Source organism: Balaenoptera musculus, chromosome 1 (genome assembly GCF_009873245.2).
Source record: "Balaenoptera musculus isolate JJ_BM4_2016_0621 chromosome 1, mBalMus1.pri.v3, whole genome shotgun sequence".
Lineage (NCBI taxonomy): Eukaryota > Metazoa > Chordata > Mammalia > Artiodactyla > Balaenopteridae > Balaenoptera > Balaenoptera musculus.
This window is the reverse complement of record NC_045785.1, coordinates 108,314,498-108,320,497: the sequence shown is the minus strand read 5'-3', so window position 1 is coordinate 108,320,497 and position 6,000 is coordinate 108,314,498. Positions and strand designations below refer to the sequence as shown.

Sequence of the window (6,000 nt, the reverse complement as noted above, 5' to 3'; positions counted from 1 at the left end):
GGTCAGTCCAGAATGATCATGTAGAGTAACTAGAATTTCAGTCTTCTCATTCTAAGTATTTTCATCCCTCTCACCTTTCTAGAACTACCCCGCCTCTTTCTGCTTCTTCCCAAAGGGCTGTGTCCGACTGACTACACCTCAAAGTCTCAAGAGGCCACCCAGTAGCCCTCCAGCTTCGGTTCAAGAACTCTCCAGAACAGGGGCTTTAGGTACACGGGCCAGGAAAACACAGGGTCACGCGCGGGGCAAGCGCCAATCTGGCCGCAGCTAGGGGAGTGGCGCTAAGGGCGGGGCTGCTACGGGGTGGGGCGGGGCGGGGCTGGGCGGGAGGAGGCCCGGGGGCCGCTTGGGTGTCACCACCAACCCGCTCCGGCCGGAAACTGGCGCTTGTTTCCGGCCGGACGGCCGAAAACCACCGATCCTGAACCAGCAGCCGGAGTCGGAGTGGCGACCGAGTGTGGAGCAGGCAAAAAGCCACTGGGGGAGGCCAGTCCAGATCACTCCCGTCTGGCTCCAGCTCCTGATCCTGTGCGGAACAACAGCCGCGGTCTCAGTCTCTGCCACCGCCTCCGCCTCCATCGTCGACGGGGGAGGGGCCGGCCGGACCCCGGGGTCACAGCAGAGGAATGAGGAGAGGCAGCCGGGCCCCGCGCTCCGCCCCGGCCTAGGGCCTTGCCCCGGGAGCCGCGAGGGTAACGGAGCCCCCGCCTTGTCACCCTCCCCCGTCTGCTCCCGCCCCTCCCGCCTCTTCAGACTCCCAAACTCTGACCCTCTGATCGCCACTGTCCCCCATCTCCTTTCTGATTATATTTCACCCTGAGCCATCTCCTCTCGGCACCCCCTCTTCGCCCTGACTGTTCCTTGCTTGGCCCCAACCTTTCCCCGGTTACTTCTCCCTTTCACCTGCGTCCCGCCTTCCCAGCCCCCCTTCCCCGTTCGTGGCCTCCCTTCCTCAGCTGTGCTGGGCAGTTTGGACGGTCCTCCCTTGTCAGCTAGACTTTCGGGGAGGGATGGTGGAGTTTTAAGGTGGCTAGGAGTGCAGGGTACTACCCTCATTGTAGGATAAAGTTCATTTTAAAGTCTCAATATAAAAGTAAAAAGAAAACAAGCTGTTCTCCCCTGTCGATAGCCAAACTGAGGTGCGTCCAGTAATGGAGGAAGGGAGCGAAAAAGAAGTGTGTGTGTGTGTGTGTGTGTGAGAGAGAGAGATTGATTCTAGGGCAGGCTTATGAACTTTAGAAAAAAGAAAAGTTGCCATGAGCCGATGGAAACTTTAGAAGCTGATGATGAGTAAGCCGGGGGCTGCGTGATCTCACTCCTCTTCTCATAATTACTAGGTTAACGGTGTGGCTCCGGTCGGGATGGAACGGGATTTGTTTACTGGGACGGCGTATTTTTAGCTTGTCGGCTCACAAGGACCAGCGCTCTGAGTCTCTTCTCTCCGCCTCTCTCTTCCCCTCCGTCTTTCCTTCTCTCTCTTCCTCTCTCTTTTTCTCAACCCCCTGCCCCCTCGCCCCACCCCCGCCACGGTCTAGGTAGTCTCTCTGGAGCCCAGGTGGCTTCTCTGGGCACAATACAGATATAAAAATTAAGTTCAAAGAAATTTTCTGTAAGAGATTCTCCCCAGCTCTTCAGGGAGTTTTCTTTTCATGAATGCAAAGGCAAAAATTAGTTGACTTTTAGTACATATATGTATAAAATACTTTATAGAAAATCAGAAACGGGTAATTGTTCAGTCTTTGGCTTCTCATACTGTATATTTAGATCTTAGAGGACGCTGGATCCCTTTGTCTTTCAACCTATTTCTAAAGTGGGAAAGGACAAAGTAGAAGAGGTAGTGATAAGGCAGGTCCAAAAGGATAGCTAGTCCTAAATCTTTTAAAAACATTTTCTATACTGTATAACTTTAAAAAACAGAAACTTTCTTTCCTAATAAATGAGATTGCATTCTTGATGGGATGGAGAAGACAGCAGGGGCTTATGCTGGGTGCCTAGGGAGAATCAGACTTGTAATTAAACATTTGCTGTGCATAATTTACAAATGAATACATTATGGGCAAACAGTTATACTCTTTGTCCTCATTGTTTTTCCGAGCCTTTCTTTTAAAGGTTAGTAACCAACCTGCTGTGCTAGTCTATTGATATTTTGAAGGCTGGACAGAACTGTAAAATAAATGAAATTGATGTTGCTCATCTGGAAGCTGAATACCGGTCTGTTCTAATTTCCACTAGCTACCCAGCATGCCTCAGAGCACCTCCCTGAGTTAGTGGCCAGTTACTATGTACTTAGAGATTACAAATGAATACACAAATTAGCTCATGGTAGGAATAATTGAGATGATAAATACGCTGAAAAGATTTTCCAAAACTGAAATAGATTATTTTTCGATTTTTTCCATTTCGGATTATCAGCACCTTTCTACCGATAATCATCCATTAACATGAATAATTTAGAGTTGAACAGATATCCACTTTGGACAGTACGCATTCAAGCAGGAAGGAAAGATGGAAGGAAGATAGTTTCCAAACTATTACTATTTTTGTTGTTGTTGTTGCCTGCTTTGACTTATCCCTTTCATTTAATGCCAAAGACTCCTTTGTGAAAAAAAAAAGTAAACCTTTGCCAAAGAAAGGGCTGTCTACTGACTTGTATAAGGCAGGCTGACCAGTAATGATTGTTAATTACTAGTTGGACTTTGTGTAGTTATGTTACCAACAACGTGAAAATTTTCCTGAAGCTTCATTTCGTTAATCTCTTTCTTTTGGGACCCCTATTGAAAATGATTTAATTTGAAGGGTAATATCTGATTTTTAAAAATCACACATGCTGTTCCAGAGTCTGTTGACTATCAATAGTTGTTTTAATTTATGAGTTAGTTCGTGCCAATATTAGTGATGATATCTGGCAAATTCAATTCATATCTGTATTTAGCAACTTCCCCTAGTTGAACTACATATATTATTCCAGGGGTTGGGGGTGGGGATTGAAGGAGTGAATAAACTCTAGGAATAAGTGTAGGGCAGCCCAATAGCCCATCACTGTTTTCAGTTCTCAGAAGGCTTTGTTTGGAATTTTGAGATTCAATATATATGTAACCAAGTGAATTATGATGGAATAACTCAGTATTAAAAATAAGTTTTCAGACTGTTATGAGGGCACTAAGTGCCACTTGTTAAAGTTTTAGAGCTCCTGAATGTCTCAAGCATGCTAAGTATGCTGGCGGAGGACTTTATAAGGGAGCATGCGTTCTTCTTACCCCAGACATTCATCCCATCAAGGGAAAAATCCTGAAACAATGCTTTGAAGTGTGACTTCAGCAGTATCTTTCCTATGCAAACTTAGGAGCTGTGGAATGGCAGCCTGGAATCTTCTCAACAGCCCCTGATAAATCAGACAATTAAAATCTGTGTAACTAGAATGTAGATGCAGGACAGTTTTATCATGAATGCCTGAAATTAGTTGATTTTTTAATATGATAGAAGAAGGAAGTTGATTTTTTTTTAAGTAATAAATCCTTGCTGAATAATGACTGAACACTCCTGTGGATAAGGCAGTTTCCAAGTGCCAGTGACAGGCTTTGGGGAGATATAAAAGGTGTAAAAACAGGTGTTCTTGCCCTTGGGACAAGGGTGATGTTGGGGAAGGCAGTATGTAAATGAGAAAGCAGACTATTATAAGCTTTAACATTTAAGAAAAAACATAAAAACAAAACCAAGTTTAATGTGCTACAAGTGAAGTATGTAGAGACTAGAAAATTCGAAGTAACAAAGTATGAATGAAGTAAATTAGGGAAGATTTCTGAGTCAGTAAAATTTGAAATGGACTTGGGAGGCTATGGATTAGAGTCATAATGAGGCATGGGCTATGGAGTTAGATGGATCTTGGTTCAAATTGTGGTTCTACTTTTTACTAATGTGACCTTGGGCAATTTACTTCTCCATCCTTATCTATATAGGGCAATTTACTTCTCCATCCTTATCTATATAATAGGTGTGAGCATTCAACTAAATAAAATAGTTGTTCTGTGTTAGGAGTAAAAGGAGATAAAAGATCTTCTGGGCAGAAAGTATAGAATGTACAGTGTGCAATGATGGTATGAATGACTAAGTTGTGTTTGTGGGGAGAATAAATGAGAGTGACTGGAGAAAATGTGGGTTGGTCAAGTCATGGGTAGAGCAGGCGAGGGGGTGGAGGGGACTCAGAGGCCAGACTCTGTTGGGTGTTGATGAAAGGGTCAATAGAGTCATTGTAGGTCCTTGAACAAAGGATGAATTTAATGAGAAGTATTGAGCCCTCTGATCCAAGAACTCAGGGACAAGGAGTCAGGCACCGGTAAATTGTGACTCTTGGTAAATTGTGACTCTCGTACTTCTCTTCTGGACCATCCTGGCCTAAAGAGATCAGCCAGGAGACATAAGATTCCTTGTAGAAATTTTTGTATTTACACACCTTACTCACCATGTTGAGTTCTGCTTGTGACTGTCTGATGTACCAACCTGTGGGGAAGTCTCAAGGCTATGGCTGGATTCTCTTCAAGAGCTTATGGTAAGGACAGTGTCATGTTTCCAGTGCATTGAACTTTCAGTTATCTCTGCTATTGTAGGGAGCACTAGTTTAGGTAATTCAGAACTTCAGAAAGAAATTTCTTGGTTTGAAAATGCATTATTTTTAAAAACCAGACTTATTTTAGTGTTTTGGGGATCATACTGATGAAATGAATTTGCATTTCTAAGCCTGAATTACCTGATAGTGAGGAAAGTATACTGATGGTGAAGAAACGTCAGTCTTGAATTAAAGATTTTGCCTCAGAAATCCATAAAATGAGAAGTCCATATGAGGGTAATTAAGACTGGGCTATACTGAGTATGTTAATGAAGACCAATTTCTTTTCAAAATCTGTGTGGGTCCAATGTGGCCTCAGGCTGTCTGCCTTATTCCTAAGAGCTATTGGTAGAAGATGCCTATGTTGCAGCCTGAATAAGTCTTTACTCACAATATCTGGAAGAGTCCTACTGCGTGATACTGCATTGTTGAAGATTAAGCTGGCTTTTTCGAAATACTTGGGCTTTGTAGAGGGTCTTCAGATATTAGCTCCTTTGAAAATCTATTAGATTTTTCCTCCTGAAGTAAACTTGTTTGAAAATGTGGCCAATTTAAGAAAAAAAAAAAGAAAAAGGAATGGGGAGAAGTCCACACTTAAGAAGTAAACAAAAAAATCACACAGCTGTTCTTCCATCCTTGTTCTTTCAGTTGACTTGCTTTCCTTCATCCTTGCCTACCCCCAGCCTTCTCATAATCATTACCAAACTATGTGCTTGTGATGTCATGGGCACAGGATTATTATTTACCACTTAAGTCAGGAGATTGAAGTATTACTGAGCTAAAATTCAGAGATGGAAAAATCAGGCATCTTAATTTATACAGTTTAGTTCAGGATTATTTTTAACTGTGTTTTTTAGGATTATCTCATACCTTATACTATAAGAAATAGTTTTTGATAGGAGAGACTACTAAGCTGTTATCTTTAGTGACCTGCTGTGAATTTAGTTCTACTAAGTGGTACGGAGGATTAGGAAAAATGACAGTTTTGTGCCCTTGAAGAATTTACAGCCTAGTTGGGAGTAAGGGGAATAGGAAGGAATGAATACCTATTGAGCCTCTTTATGCCAGAGAAAATTTTAAAATGTGAAAGTGTATTATCATTTTCATAATACAGACCTCATACCATAGGTATTTTGGGAGAAGAGTACTCAGGTAGTTATGAGTGATGTCACAGAGGAATTGTAACTTACTCCAGATCTTAAAAAGAAAATGTATTAGGTACAAGAAATGAAAATGAAGCAAATAACAAAAACATTTAATTTTGGAGCTGAGAGGGATCAAGCAGAAGCCTGGGCGCAGGAATGTACTTGGAATGTTCTTGGGGCAGTGATGAGACTGACCTGAGTCGCAGTGAATAGTAGTAAAACACAGGTGGTTAGGATGGTCTGGAGCTATGT

At 42.6% G+C, this 6,000-nt stretch overlaps 1 protein-coding gene across 1 annotated transcript in view; it reads left to right on the top strand.

Moving 5' to 3' along the window:
- The first annotated feature begins 408 nt into the window (after positions 1-408).
- OTUD7B (OTU deubiquitinase 7B) overlaps positions 409-6,000 on the top strand; it is a 56,538-nt gene continuing 50,946 nt past the window's right edge. The window contains exon 1 of the mRNA XM_036844355.1: positions 409-692. The gene's annotated coding sequence lies outside the window, so the exon portion shown is untranslated. The remainder of the gene's footprint in view (positions 693-6,000) is intronic.